Raw genomic sequence first — 16,794 nt, forward strand, 5'->3', positions numbered from 1 at the left:
AGAGAGAGAGACTGAGACAGAGGAGGAAGAGGAGGAGGAGACACAGTAACAGTCTGTTCTCCAATCTCATAGAGACATTTGCAAGTTAAACTAAATGATCTGATCCTTTCCATCCCTCCCCATTTAGGTACCAGCTCTCCCTCTTGATATATTTTTGTCTCTTCTTTTCCACTGAAAATCACCTTGATTTGCATTTTACCCCAATATTACTGCACAAAAAATGTAGTAGAGTACAGAATAAAAAGCCTCCCGCCATGGCTGAGCTCATCTTCAGGACTGATCGTCATGGAAAGAACATCCTAGGAATACTAAGAAAATGACAGTGCTCAAGATTAAAGAATGATAGAATTAGTTATGATTATTTCTATTGCTAAGGATCATGTCATCTAAGTTGAAGATATGTGATTATTGTCACATGACAGAATCATCACTTCTCCTAAGGAAATAAGTGTGTGTGTGTGTGTGTGTGTGTGTGTGTGTGTGTGTGTGTGTGTGTAAGCATTATAACATGCACTTTATAATGAAAAGCTGTGGTGGTTTAAAGGAGAGTGGCTCCCATAGGCTCAAATATTTAAATATTTGGTCCCCAGCTTGTGAATTGTATAGGAAGGATGAGAAGATGTTTCCTTATCAGAGGAAGTGTGTCACTGGTGGAAATGCATGACAGGCATGTGCTTTCTCTCTGTCTTCTTCTCTCCCTCTTCCTCTCCCTTTTCCTCCCCCCTCCCTCTTCCTCTCCTTCTTCTCTCTCTACCTCTCCCTCCCCCTTTCTCCCTGTCCCTCTTCCTCATTCCTTTCCCTTCCTTTCTACTTTTCTTTCTCCTCCTCTCTCCCTTTTTTCCCTCCCTCTCTCTCTCATTCTCTGTCTTCATCAGCACCATCTCTCCCTGCTTTCATGCATCACACCTTGATGATCATGATAAACTGAAGCTGCAAGCAAACCCCCTCTTAAATGTTTTCTATATGTTACTTTGGCCATAGTGTCTCTTCACAGCAATTGAACAGTAACTAAGATAAAGGATCAACATCTTATGACCACAAGGCTAAAGTTAAAGACAAACAAGAATAAAAATTAATTTGGCCATTTTTGGACCTCAGCATCTTTATGACCAGGGACTTCTAGCGGTTGAAGAGAAGGCAAATTCTTGGATGGAAAAGAATGTGATGCTTCCAGGTGAAGGCTTTCTGGCTTTGCGTATGATCATGGTAAATGATGTGTGTGTGTGTGTGTGTGTGTGTGTGTGTGTGTGTGCGTGTGTGTGTGTGTAAGCATACTGAATTTTGTGTTTATAGCAGTTAGGGTCCAAAAGGAGAGCACAGGGTTGCCGTTCTACTTTACAAATTAAGAAACCATGGCTCAGAAAGCCAATGACTTACTGCAGCTGTGCAGATGTGAGACCATATCACTATGCAAAATGACAAGCATCTAACAAAGTCTATAATCATCTAAACATGCCAGTGATAGACAGGAAAGCCCTGACTGGGGCCAGAAGAATAGGTCATGGGACAGTGAAGAGATGGGTAGTGTTGTGAACATACAAAGATTGTTCTCACCAACCTGAGTCCAGGTTTTAAAATACAGGTAGGTTTGTGAAAATGACAGACACTGATAAAATTAGCTCATCTGTGTGAGACAAACATTCTTTAGACTATCCTCATGTGAGACACGGACATTTCACAACCAAGGTAGGAACTGACACTTTTCAAAGCAAATTCTAAAATAAAACCCATGTTTTAAAAATGTCTATGTTCAATAAATATCTGACTTTCAGTAGAAAATAAATTTCAGTTTCTATATAAAAACAACTTGACATTTTTCAGTAATACTTTTTAATGAGGATTGCTGTGAGCTATAATATAATGAAGTTTATTTAAAAGTAGAGCAGGCTGGTGATGCTTGGCATAACAATGAGGCATATGGTAAAACAGTTGTGACTTACTGGCGGATGCTTTCGATTTTTGGAAACCTAGAGGCTTTCTGCATAGTGGACTCTGTCTTGCTATTCTGTTCTGAAAAGGAAACACAGCAAAACAATATGCTCAGATTACACTAGTTTTGTATGTATTTACGACATTTTCCCTTTGGGTTTATGGATGTAAATACGTGCTGTGTTTATACTGAAAAGTAGAAGACAGTTTAGAAGATTTCTCTGATGATTCCTATTCTATAAAACTTAAGTACACTTGACATGCAGAAAACAACATATAGAAAATTGTGTCATTTTAAAACACAAGACATTGCTTATCAGAGTTATCATTGATAAGTATGGGATCTTGGATTCTGGCTCTCACACGTGTACTTTGAGATTGTTAAAGTCAGAGGATTTACATATGAGTACTAGGAACTGGAGCGTGCTACAGTACCAAAGTCAATCACGCCTGAGGTCAGAGTCTCATTAGAACAGGAATCTCCATGCAGACTTCAACGGCAAACCAATAGACAGCATTTCCTGTACCAAAACAAAGGAGCCTTTGGTTTTTTATAGCTTTAGAGATTCCAAATGGATCGCCTACCCACTTTCTTTTTATAGCATATTAATTTAATATTTTTTATAAAAGCCATATATTTTCCTGTATGTACTATTGTTTTTACTGTTTGTTCTATTTAACTAGCGTGCAAATGCCTGCAGGAATCCCCCAACTTGTCATCTTGAATATATTAAACCATAGAAATGGAAACAAGCTAGTTGCTAAATGACTTTCCTCTGGTTCCATTAATTTGTGTTTGTGGCTTGTCACTCACACTTTACACACGGTTAGAAATGTGGAACGCGGAAATAAAATATTCTCCCACTTAGGGATTACCTTGTCAGGCAGCATGATATAATCATTTTATCTTATTCCCCCACATAATCAGTTTTATGAAAATCTCTGAAAACATACATATTCAACTTTATTTTCATTTTTTTTTGTCATTTATTTTCTTCCTTTACAGATAATCTCCTTTTGTAGCAGCTTCAGGAGAGAGGTAAAAGCAGATCACTAGAAGTGGCTAAAATGATGCTAATAGTTACACTACCTAGCAATGGACACCTGTGAGGGGTGACAGAGCCCTCGGAGTTTCACTGCTGGTTCCATGCTAAAGATGGAGACAGGTGTGGGAGTGGTTATTGGTAGACTGTCTCAGGGTGTCATCTTCTTTCTTTCTTTTGTGCTGGTCACAAGGAAAAACACTATATAAAAAGCATCACTTTTGTTTTTACTGGGAATCTTCCCAGATCAACATGCTCAACATGGCTGGTGACTTCTATTTGTGATTTCTGCAACACCTGTCCCCGTCCTACACATGGGTAAAAGCCTTTGGGGACATACCATTTCAGCCTTTTAAACTTAATCAGTTCATATTTACTCTGAAAATTTAGTCATCTTGAAAACATTAATAAAACCTCCATTCTTTACTTCAGCCCCAAAGGCTGAAAGAAAAAAATAATATATATATTTCACAAAAGCTCAAATAAGTTCTAACCTATAACTTTAAATTAAGCATATGAGTAAATTAACATGAATTTTAAATAATATAGTTATGTGAACATTAACATTTTCCTCAGGTTAAGAGTAATTAAATAAACCATATGAGTTACGACACACTTTGAATACTGTTTGCATGAAAAGCTAGGCTTTGCTTTTGGAATGTGTGTGGTCATCAAGTATTGATATAGAACATGATACAGGTTTAAAAATCAGAAGGCATTTGTTTCCCATGATAAGCAGGTTTCAGAGAGTGGGAAATCATCACTGGTACTTTCTGCTTGTCCAGACATTCCATGGAGTACCCAGTTTGGTTTCTCAATGCTTCTGGATTCTGGAATAAAGTCAAATGTGCAGTTGGTGGAGAAACAGCTATTATTGTTCCCTTTCCTTTGTAGTAGCATGTGCAATAGGCCTTCAGCTGAATACAAATAGGGCAGAAATATTCTCTGAAAAGTAAATTAATAAAAGCACCATGAAGTGGCTTCAGACTACAATGTGTAGCCTTCTCTTCATCACAGGAGGGACGATAGCAGTTCTAATTAGCCACACAACACAGATTACTTCATGGCTCATCTCTGCAGATCAGCTATTTGAAATCCTATAGTTAGCACTAGGTGTCTTCCAGTAAGATTATCTGAATATCGGCTTGGCATTTGGCAGAAATACAACACCAGTTGTCCAGATATCATTTTTTTTCAATGAGCACATGTCTATACATTAAGTAATCATAGAACCAAATCAATTGCAGTTTTGCTCCTGTTGGCTAAGGTTAGTGCCCTGTGCAGTGTTCTTATATCTGTAGAAGGCTAAACATTGCTAATCTTGAAAAAAAATGCTAAAGGGGCTGACTACTTAAGTCTGATTCAAGACTTATAACAACCTACATATGATATAGGACCTGAACAAAGGCCGGGTTTAAGGAAGCTGTTTGAAAGTAGGCAGACCAAGTTTGACTTCAGTTCAGTACCAAGATCATACCTCTTGCTAGGCATCATGCTGGGCTCCATAGTGGGAAAGCCTCAAAGTGAGTCAGAACGTGGATTCTGTCCTATGCATCCTGGAAAAGAGACTCTTTCAGAATGTTCTGCTCTAATGAGTGGTGTTTCAAGTTCATCTTTAGTTTATAAAATGACTCATTTAGTTACATGTTGGTATTTCCTTCCTGGCCAAGGGCAAGTTGAGTGTTAATAGGTTGTAGAGAGATGTTTCCATTCCTGAATGCTGGAATCATCATTATGGCTGTGAGTCATGCACCTCTTTCCATAGTTTACAGATCTGAGAAACTGAACAAATATTGCCTCAACCTGGAGAGATAAAATACAGGCTTGAGTCTGGAGTTATTTGTCTAAAATGTTTCTGCCTCTTCCTGCTTACTAGAAAGCTTTTATTTTCTCATGTGCAAGGCTACTATAACCTCCAAAGATAGCTGGTTCTATCATCTGTGCATGGCAGGAGAATTTCCTGGCATCCATATCATCTTACTTCTGGACAAAGGTAGAATCCAGTTCTAGAGAATCCCTTTCTTTTTTAAGTTGTGCAGTCACATAATATAGTGTTTACTGAGCTGAATATTTAGGGAATAAGTTCTTGTTTACTTGAGGCTATGAAAATGGTTCTCTAAATGTGTTTTAACAGCATAAAAGATTGTTATGCTGAAGCCCATTTGTCATTTCTGGATAAATGCTAAAGTTCTTAATGGCTTTGGATGAACTGGTGACCTACCTCTTAGTGAAGAGTTTTATATAGACTCTGTTGTCTAGCAGTGCCCTCCTATTAAATTGAAATGTTCTTTTTTGTCTAATATTTTCAAAAGCTGCTGTTATAGCATAACTGGTTAAAAGTAAAGTATAAATATAACACAGAGGGTGGAGCTGATAATGATTATACACAAGGAATTACATACCATCAAAAATGCTTTCACATACTGTCCTAACCCACAGTCACTAAGTACGGCATTTATTTTTTTTTTAATTAATGTTAGATAGGTATAACTTTTTTAAATTCTTAAAAATCCATAACCATTTATCTATTTAATAACATTATAGATATTTGATTGCAGTTAGAACCACTTGAATGAAATACATCCTAGACATTGTTTAAATATCAACTGAAAATTCATTAAGAGCTTAGACATTTGTTGCAAAAACAAATCTTCCAGATGAAAAGGTCAAGTACTTTAGAATGTTGATATGGACAAGGAATTTTTGGGAAAATGCTAACACAATCAACAAAAACAAAAGTAGAAACAAGAGATTTTGTCAGATTTAAAGACACACATAAACAAAAGAAACAACAAAATGAATAGACAACCTAAAACATGGAATAATTTGCAGTTCTGACATAATGTGGAACTACTATAAATATATATGAGATGTAACCCACCACCGAGCCAAAACCAAGGGCAGATGAAGAGAGTCAAAATGTGCAAATGGCCAGATGATATGGTACTATGTTCAACACTGGTAATATCCAGGACCATACACATGGATCACCTCACTCCAGTTAGAATGTCTGACTATGAATATGAATATGAATAGCAACTGGTAACAAATGATGGTCAGAATGTAGAGAAATGAGAATCTTTACATACTGTTGGTTGGAATGTAAGTTATAACAGCCATTTTAGTAAATTCTACTTTTTTCCTTGAAAAAATGGAAAACAGCACCATATGACCTGGCAGTTTTACTATTGTGCATATGTCCTCAGAAAATGAATCATGTATTGACCCACTATCTGTCCTTCCATGAACATTTAACAATGTTCCCAAGTTGGCCTGTAGTGATATACATACTGATCAGCTATGATGACATTATATAGTATATATACCTTTCAAAACAGCCTGGGAAAGATTACTTTTGGATGCACTTTAAGGTTATGCCCAGATTGTATATCTTATAATTCTGTAATTACTTCTTTCAAATTATAATTGAGAGTTATTTCTTCACTGCCAGTTATTAATATGAAGGAAACTACTTGTAAGCGCTGCCTACATCAGTTGTATTTCTAATTTCATATTCGTTAATGACAAGCATGCTCTCTGCTCTATTCATGAGACCAGTGTCTCAATGGATATTTTATTTATTCTGAGCTTCCTTTTTCCAAATTGTTCCAAGTCTAGGCAATTGCCAAAGGTCAGGAATTCGTTCCTGGGAATCATCCAAGAGAGTGTTGGACTCAGGAAGAGGTGCGATGTGCCAAGAGAGAACAAGTTGTGAGCCTTTTTCTCCATGAAACCAAGAACAGGAAGATCAGGACTTCGGATCTTCCAAGTAAAGAAGGTCTCAGAAGCCTGCTAGTTTAGAAGAGTTTTCAAGGGTTGGACAGGCTGTATCTCAGAATGAACCACTTCTGAGGCCATTTGTTGCATCTTCAGATAAGTACAGAAATAGTTCTCTCAGATAAAATAAACACATTTTGCATTTTAAAACACAAATGTGTGTGTGTTAATGCAGATGCTTGGAATCACAAAAAAAAATACTTTTTAAAGAGCAGATTTGTGGGAGTTTAAATAAAATTAATGGTAAATTAAAATATCTAAGGATGGTTTGAGAATGTGAAAGATACTTTTTCAATACTGATTCTCAGACCTGGATAGATGTCAAATGTTAGTTGAATTTTTCTTCTCTTTGAGACTGAGCCATTTTGTTTTCCTTTATTGCACTTTCTACATTAGACAGCCTTGGTGAGTTCAACTTCTGCAAAACAGAAACCAGACACTTAGTGATTATAGTTATGTGAAACAATATATTGCTCAGAGAATTGAAAAGCTGTATATCTGATTTGAGGCTCTCCTGACTCAGGCAGCTAATTATTTTTATTGCCTTACAGGAATTTAGAGTTGGCCTGGCAGTTGGAACTCGATTTTAATCATTTCCTTGATTAGGCACGTGAGTGAGATAGGTGATTCCGGGTGAGGGGCTATCAATTACCACAGATTTTTCAGCCTTCAAACTAAATATCCCCTAATGAAGGAAGCCAAAGAAACCCTGAAAACTCTTTGAGGAATTTGGGGATTGTTTGTAATTTACCATGGAATCATTATTATATTGATCATAATGTTCTGTACTTATGGGGATTAATAGGCCTAAATATGACAGGCTGTATGCTAATGATATTAACAGGAGCCATAATTATAAAACCTAATTCCCAATAATTCTTCAACAGTTATTTAGATAACAGTAATCAGATTCTTTTGAGGTTAAATGAAAATTAAATAGATGCTTTATTCATAGAGACATTAGCAATGCAATGGTGCCTAGTCACACTCTGTGGTAACCTCATCAGTACTGTGTCTAAGCTACAGAAGGCCTCTGGTGTGACCAGCAGCAGATGGTTGGTATCTACAGAGGCACAGGATGATCTGCAAAGTAAACTGCCACTTATAAAATGAGAAGAATGCGGGCTCTAGTTTGGTTATATTCTAGTAGCGGCATGATCACTTACCACCTGTCTACATCCTAGTAGGCTTCTGTTTCTTCATCTACAAGAGGAGGGATGAACTAGTTTTGAAGAGAAGTCAAAGGATGCTAGCAAGATCCTTAATGCTATTCATGGTTATAGGAGTTCGCAGCTCAAAAGTAGGTGAAGCTCATGTTAGATTCCTATTGCTCAGTGGTAACTTAACTGGATTTTTCTGGATACAGACGTTTGGAATTCAGGACTTACAGAAGCCTCCTCCATGCTATGCCTTAGGCAACATTCTTAGCTTTATTTTGCTTCTGTTTCCTTCTCTATAACCTGGTGGATAAATCTTCCTATCTGGAAAAGCTGTTCTCTGGTATAAATTAGTTAATATACAGATAAGTAAGAGATTAGCATATAGAAGCATTTTATTCCTATTTTAAAACTGTCTTAGTTATTTTTTTATTGCTATGATAAAATACCACGGCCAAGGCAACTTATAGAAAAAATAGACTATCTGAGCTCACAGTTAGAGGACCATAGTCCATAACCATCAGGGTGGGAAGCATGATAGGTAGGCATAGAGCTAGAGCAGCTCCTGAGACCTCAAAACACCTGATCCACAAGAGTGAGGAAGAGAAAGAGAGAGGGGGGCTAACTGGAAATGACATGGGCTTTTGAAACCCCAAAGTCTGCACCCAGAAACAAATCTTCTAATCTCCTAATCCTTTCCGAACTATTCCACCTACTGAGGAGTAAGAATTCAAACAGTTGAGGGTATGGGAGCTATTTTCATTCAAACCACTGAAAGAACATGAAGTATTTGTATTACTGTTTTTTAAACCTCTGTAGAAACCCCTACTCACAAGCAATAAAGTAAAATATATTACTAAATAAAACACATTTCACCTGCGTCAAGAATTATTAAAACATATTTCACCTGCCTCAGGAATTATTAAAAGATTTTATGAAGAGAAGGTGAAATATTATCAGGTAGATCTCACCAATTTTGACATACAAAACAAACTTTGAAGTCTGCTATCTATTAATATATTGGCAAGAGGAGATAGAGAGCAGGAGCAAGGCAGAGTCTTCATGAATTCAACATCCATGGGTACTTCTCTATGTTATAGTAAGAGCTATAAATATAAAATTTGAAAAATATGAGAGATGAGCTAGAGACAGAACTAGAGACAGAGATAGTGGGAGGGCCCACTTGTGGGATTGGCACATGTATGTGTTTGTTCTCTTCTGCCAGTCTGTCCAGGAATGAAAGTCAGATTGCCAAGCATTTAGAGAAACCCCTTCCCACTGAGCCTTTCCTGCAGCCCAAGAGCACCCTTTCCTTTTTTTCTTTTACTTTTTAAATTTTTTTCTTTAGTTATTTTTTATTGCATATTTCATTTATTTACATTTCCAATGTTTTTCCTCCACAAACTCCCATCCCATCATCCCTTCCCCTGCTTCTGTGAGGATGCTCACTTTCCCACCCATTCACTCCCACCTCACCACCCTGGCATTTCCCTACACTGGGGCATTGAGCCTTCACATGATGAAGGGCCTCTCTTCCCTTTGATGCCTGACAAGGCCATCCTCTGCTACATATGCAGCTGGAAACATGGGTCCCTCCGTGTGTACCCTTTAGTTGGTGGTTTAGTCCCTGGGAGTTCTGGGTGGTCTGGTTGGTTTATATTGTTCTTCTTCCTATGGGGTTGGAAACCCCTTCAGCTCCTTCAGTCCTTTCTCTAGCTCCTCTATTGGGGTGGGGTCCCCATGTTCAATCTAATGGTTGGCTACAAGCATCCACATCTGTATTTTCAGGATCTGGTCAGCCTTTACAGGCTCCTGTCAGCAATCACTTCTTGGCATCCACAATAGTGTCTGGGTTTGGTATCTGTATATGGGATGGATCCACAGGTGAGACAGTCTCTGGATGGCCTTTCCTTCAGTCTCTGCTCCATACTTTGTCCCCATATTTTCTTTAGACAGGAGCGATTCTGGGTTAAAGATGTGGAGATGAATGGGTGGCCCCATCCCTCAACCGGGGGCCTTGCCTAACCTCTGGATATGGTCTCTGCAGGTTCTCCCTTCCCTTTGTTTGGCATTTCAGCTAATCTCATCCCCATTGGGTCCTGGGAGACTCTTGCTTTCCTGGCATCTGGGAACTTCTGGTGGCTACCTCCAGTTCCCCATCCCCCATTGCTACACACTCTGTTCAATTTCCTGACCCTCTGCAAATCATCCCTGTCTTCTCTCATATCTGATCTGTCCCCCTTCCCCCCTTTCTCTCTTCCTCCCAAGTCCCTTCTGCCCTCTACCTCCTGTGAGAATATCGTACCCCCATCTAGATAGACCTGAAGCATTTACACTTTGGCCTTTCTTCTTTCTGAGCTTCATATGGTCTGTGAATTGTATCATGGGTATTCCAAGCTTTTGGACTAATATCCACTTATCAGTGAGGACATACCATGTGTGTTGTTTTGTGACTAGGTTACCGAACTCGGGATGATAGTTTCTAGTTCCATCCATTTGCCTGTGAATGTCATGGAGTCATAGTTTTTAGTCCTGTCCAAGTCAGTCACCTTTCTGCCACCATATCAAAATACCTGTAATAAATAATGCACAAAGAGAACAAGTTCACTCTGGGTCAGAGTTTTAGAATATCTGGCTTGTGGCCAATTAACCCACTGCTTTTTGACTCAGTAAGGCATTAAATCAAGGCAGGAACGTTTATTAAAACAAACAAAATAAAACCCTGGTAATCTTGTTATCTCATGACCAGGAAGCAGGAGACATATGGTTCTGAGATCATATTGCCTGCTTCAGGAAAGCCTCTAGTGACCCACAGAACTCCCACAGTTTCCTACTGGTAAGACACCCATCACCTCCCAGTAGTACAACACTGAGGTCACTTTCTTGGCCTTTGGGTTCATTCAACACTTAAACTATAGTATAATTAGCATCTATGAAGGAATTTATAGACCCAAAAATCTGTTTGGAACCTAACCAGATGTAAACCATTTCTGCTGCCTGTTGGCCTCTCATTCACCTAATATTCTCATTTTCATCCTAACTGCGAAGACTGGGACCTCAGCAAGTTAAGTAACAACAGGAAAGTTTTTACAAAGATACAAGGCTTGGGGTGAAGAGATATCTTGGTAAGTACCAGACTTCTGATGCCCAGATCCCTTGTAAATGCCACATAGATGCACAGGCCTCACTGCAATCTCAGTGCTTGGAAGGAAGAATTAGTTTGTACAGCTGGAATGGCTTGATCAGTCACTGAGCTATACATTCAGGTGAGCAACCTTATCTCAGTGTTTGAAGTGGAGAGTGATGAGAAGGACTCCAGATATGAGAAGAACAACCTCTGGCCTCAACAGATGTGTGTGCACCATACAGACTCACAGGCATACACATGTAAACACACACACACACACACATACATCTGGGTATAGTTACATATAAATTCAGCAAGAAGAGAAAGAAATATTGTTCATTCATTCCAGTCTCAATACTTAATGATTAATACTTAATGATATGAAATTAGAAAACAAAACAAAATAAAAAAAATCACAGAGGCAGATGCTCACAGTCAACCATTGGGCTGAGCACAGGGTCCCCAATGGAGGAGTTAGAAAGAGAACTGAAGGAGCTGAAGGGGTTTCCAACCCATAGGAAAAATAACAATATCAACCAACCAGACCTCCCAGAGTTCCCAGGAACTAAACCACCAACCAAAGAGTACACATGGAGGGGCCCATGACTCCAGCTGCATATGTAGCAGAGGATGGCCTTGTCGAACATCAATGGGAGGAGAGGCCCTTGGTCCTGTGAAGGCATGATGCCCCAGTGTAGGGGAATGCCAGGGCAGGGAGTGGATGGGTAGGTGGGGAAGCATCTTCCTCATAGAAGCAGGGGGAGGGATGATGGGGATAGGGGGTTTCTGGCGGGGGGGGGGAGGGAATGGGAAAGGGGATAACATTTGAAATGTAAATAAATAAAATATCCAATTTTAAAAAAAGAAAATTTCAATAAAAAATAATTATTTAAAAAATGCAAAATAGAAGTTAGAGGCCCATGGCCTAGGTATTACTTCTCTAATCCCATGCTTCTTAATGAATGGTTACATGTGAATGTGCAATGAAAGAGCAGGATCGGATGTTAATGAGTAATCACATGTGAATGTCTAATGAAGGCACAGGATTGAATGGCAGGCTCGGTCTCTCTTCACTTCTCATGAGCCATCCTGTGATAAGGATTACATGTAATAGTATTTGATTAGGTTTATTTTACATTTGAACCTGCTTCCTGGCATATGCCTGCCTTGCTTCTCAACAAAAAGATTAAGTGTCCACAACACACGGTGTGTCTATGGCAAATAACTGGACTATTCAGAAGTTATGTGCCTTTTTATTTTCTATGTGTATTTAATTGTGTGTATGTGCCTGCAGATAATATGTGTATGCATATAATAGGGGAGGGGACAATCACGTCTACCTGGAGGTCAGAAGACACGTAGTGGAGTCATTCTTTCCTCCTATACACCCCAGGGATTGTATAGCGAGCAGTTTACAAGCTGAACCAGTACAATGCCGCGACCCCCCGCCCCCACTATCTCCCCACCCCCATTCAGGTTCCATTTCTGTTGCTTTTAAATTTTTTTTTAATTTTGCTTCCCACACACTTTCTTCATCTATCTTCCACAACAAGATATCGATCAGCTCTTGGCATAGTCTGTCTCATTTCCAGACATTCTGAGTGGAGCAAAGTGGGGTTCTGCCCTTGATATGTCTCCTCATTGAGGGCTGACTGGTAAACTCTGACGGAGATAACTCGTCCCTGCCCTCTAGTGGAGAGAAAAATACGACAAAAACTTCCAAGCCCAGCTTCTGGGCACATTGTATTTTATTGAGAAGTGCTTTTGTAAACTGGTTGCTTAAAATTAATACCTCATTGTTCACTGATACTATAGGACACGTTATCTCAAGTTCTTTACATCATGAAAGTATGACACTCAATGAGTCCCTGAGGCAGATTGTATTGTACAGTAATCAAAGGACATGCATATTAAATTTTATACAGCAAAGTTGATGCAGATACCACTAATTTAGATACCACAAAACCATCTTTCAGTAAATAAGATCCACTGAGATTGCCATGGCTTCAAGTCACTTTAAGAGTTTCTTTTATCTGAGCAGAAAGAAGGCTGGATAAAGTGTGGAACACTGGTAATAAGAGACAAAGAGATGGTGTTTCCTTGATAGTCTCACATATTCACTATGTCTCCGTCTGTCTGTCTGTCTGTCTGTGTCTCTGTCTCTGCTCCTTCTCTCCCTTTTTCCCTGCCTTTCTTCCCATCTTCCTCTTTCTCTCTCTCTCCTTCCACCTCAGGACCACATGCATGCTAAGCACGTGCTACACTGCTGAGCTAACCTCAACCCCTAGATATTCTTAATCTATGTATTTCCCTCGACCAACTGTTAACTCTCTGCTGAACTTAAGAAGCTGTGATGAGACAAGTCAGACCTAATGTGGGAGCTCATGTTCAGGTTAGATTTTAGTACTGCCATCAACAGAGAAAAGAGAAGAAAGAATCTGAAAGGGATAAAAGCTGCTTATTAGTAGTGGCACCTATGGAGAAAAAGTAAAGGCAATTGCTTTGAATCTTGGCCAGATGGCTATGAGTATAAAAACAACCATAATTTACTGAGCACCTACTATGGACCGCCTGCTATGCTAACCCTCACTTGCATCTTCTCCCTTTATTCTCAACAACAGCTATTTCCTGTCAGGACTCTGTTTTCTGGAGAAGTCACAGAGGTATGAGGGAATGAAACACCTTACCTAAGGTTGTAGCTAGTGGGTGATGAGGTTTAGATATTACAGTGTCTGTTGAATTCTGAAGCTATTTCCAAAAGCACACACATTTGGGGAATCTCCACCTACAGGGGTTTTCCATTATGAGGGCAGAATGTTCTGCTCCAAGCTGGGACCAGGGCAATGGTGGGGATCTTTTCCTCTCTGTGATTTCATGGTCTATTACTGTTTTATTGTTGTAAAATTGGTAGCAAAAACCTTGCCCCATATTACCCGCCATTCCTTAGTGTTTTGTGTTGCACATGTACTTATGTACCAAGGAAAAAATAACTTTTCACTTTCATACAAATATAGTCATATTCTAAAACTATATCTACTCATAACGAAAGTCCAACACTGACAGTTAATATAAAAGGGAATATCTCCCAGCTTAAATTTTATTTTACAAATGTCATTTAAATCTCAAGACCCTTATTTTGTCCCTTATGGAGTGAGGAAAACACTTTCATAAAGACCAACAGGAATGATTGGGAAGTTATACAGTAATTAGACTTTAATATCTTCAACAAATAACTGCAACTTTTAAGATATTGTTGTACTACAATTATTATTGCTTTTAAAACCAGAAACAAAAGTGTCTCTTCATGTAGCAATAAGAACACACTGGGTAGGTAAGCAACTCTGAGTGACATGTTCATAGCCTAATCTTCTTGCTAACATGCCTTTTAAAAAAATCAGAACATTTAAAGGAAAATATCTATTTTTACAAATTTATTTTCTTGATGTTATTATTCTGTATTTTTATTAATGTAATAGAAGCTAACTATTGACAGTATTAATTACTTCTTTCTCTAATATAGGTTACTATATGATGATTCTTCTGACTATAAAAGACACATCTTAGTGCTGGGAAGATGGATCAGTCTGTAAAGTGCTTATATATGAGCATCTTCATCTGTATCTCTGGCATCCATGTAAAAAGCTGGGCGTGGTAATGGAGTCCTGTAATCATTGCACTGGCAGGGCAGAGACACGTGGATTTCTGGCCACATTAACCAGATTGTTTAACTCCAGTTTATATAAGAGATCCTGTTTCAAAATACAAGGAGGAGAGTAAGTGAGAACAACACCTGACATAAACCTCTGGCTTCTACATGTATACATACACACTCATGTACAAACATACGTGCATACACAAGAGGTACACACACAAATATACACGTATACAAAGCACAACTCATACTTTACAAATAATACTTTTTAAACTGTGTCAGCTCTTCTCTGGTATTAGAATATTTGCAAAAGACTAAAAAAAATGGGAATAACTGGAAGTAAAGCCTGAGAGTGAGTGAAAAAGCCAAATGTGCAGTTAGGGTGCTCTATGAACTCCATTCTGTGTCCAGCCTCTACTGGTGGGCAAAACTGGCCTAAAATCAGGTATAGATGATCTCAGAAGCATGGAGCTGCATCCACTTTCATCCACCTACACTCTCTTTCTCCACATAGTAATTTTCAGAAAGTTGATGTCCAATTTATTGCTACTGCCGAACAAAATTCAGAATACAGCAGTCAATTTCTGACCTCTGTCCAAGACAGATTAGCAGTAAGAACTGAAAGGAAATCTAGCTTTGCTTTACCTGACAGGAAATGATCCAGGTTAAAAAGGAAAAAAAAATTATCATTTTCATCTACAAATTGCTCTTCTGTGATTCCTGGGGAAAGGGATATGGGAATATTTAGCGTTCTCCTGGCTGTTTAATTCTCATCAGGCATTGTCCTGCTCCAAACATTCCCACTGCCACTCACCCTATCTCTTAGCCAACATAAACTGCTGAACCAAGAATTTATCTCAGTTGAAATATTTTCTAACGAAGAAAAAAACTGCTGACCAGTTCCTTAAATTTAGTTTACCATCCTCCATTAGTAACTTCTTATTAATTCTATCATTAGAGAATGTACATTTTACAATATCAGTAACTTTAAGTACACAGCTCATTAATTTTTAGAAGAAAATCAAGACTCTTTTTAAAGTTGTGTGTGTTGATAGCAACAGAGACCTAAACTCTATTACAAAGAGCAATTCATGGCAATTATGTAAAAAACGATATCTTATTGCTTCATGGAGGTGACCCATACATTTCTCTGTGTTATTTCATATTTTATCTTTTTCTGTAATGAAAATATCAGTTTCTTTTTTAAATCAACATCCTTCCTTGAACTTTTTATGCATACTGCAATTTTGAAAGATGCTTCAGCAAATTCTACTGACCTTGATCAAGGTTTGGTGGAGTTTCTGACACCAGCTGTATGGCAAACATTGGGTCAACTCAATGATTTTAGAAAATTAATTCTCACCATGTCTATAGGAAGGTGGAAAGACTTGATGCTGTGGAGAATATTTCAACTTGTAATATATGACTGAGTTAAGGCTCTGACACTGTACTACTCCCAGGAGCAGTCACCTTTACTGGAAATCCATTTGATTTATTGTCATAATTATTATGTCTATGTTCTGGGATACAACACTGAGAATCTGAAATATAATAATTTTCCTATGTTCAGTGTAGACATGAGTCTCTATAAACCAAACAAGCTATTTGAGTGTAGAATAGATGTCTTATTCACACTTTTAGGTCAGAAATAATTCTCTCTCTCTCTCTCTCTCTCTCTCTCTCTCTCTCTCTCTCTTTCTCTCTCTCTCTCTCTCTCTCTCTCTCACACACACACACACACACACACACAAACACACACACACACTCAGAATTCTCTCTCTCTCTCTCTCTCGCTCTCTCGCTCTCTCGCTCTCTCTTGCTCTGTCATACACACCACATACACTATTCTAGAAAAAAAATTCTTAACATTTTCAGTATTTGGAAAAGTGTTTAGTCTATAACTTATTTTCCTGTATTTTGATCTTAAACTGGAAAAATAGAATTAGATAAGTGACTGTCTCTGATTAATGTTATTAATAGTTGCTAATGTTATTAATTGAATGTTATTAATATTAAAGAACAAAATTATTCTTCTCTTATTTTTGGTTTGTCTCTTTCTGAGAATAATTTTGCTAGCTAATGCTTATGTTAAGTAAACACTACTTTACT

At 38.3% G+C, this 16,794-nt stretch overlaps 1 protein-coding gene across 35 annotated transcripts in view; it reads left to right on the top strand.

The window, feature by feature from the left end:
- Nrxn1 (neurexin 1) overlaps positions 1–16,794 on the top strand; it is a 1,065,384-nt gene that overhangs the window by 266,438 nt on the left and 782,152 nt on the right. The window lies entirely within an intron of this gene.

The sequence above is a fragment of the Arvicanthis niloticus genome, chromosome 11 (assembly GCF_011762505.2).
Source record: "Arvicanthis niloticus isolate mArvNil1 chromosome 11, mArvNil1.pat.X, whole genome shotgun sequence".
Classification (NCBI taxonomy): domain Eukaryota; kingdom Metazoa; phylum Chordata; class Mammalia; order Rodentia; family Muridae; genus Arvicanthis; species Arvicanthis niloticus.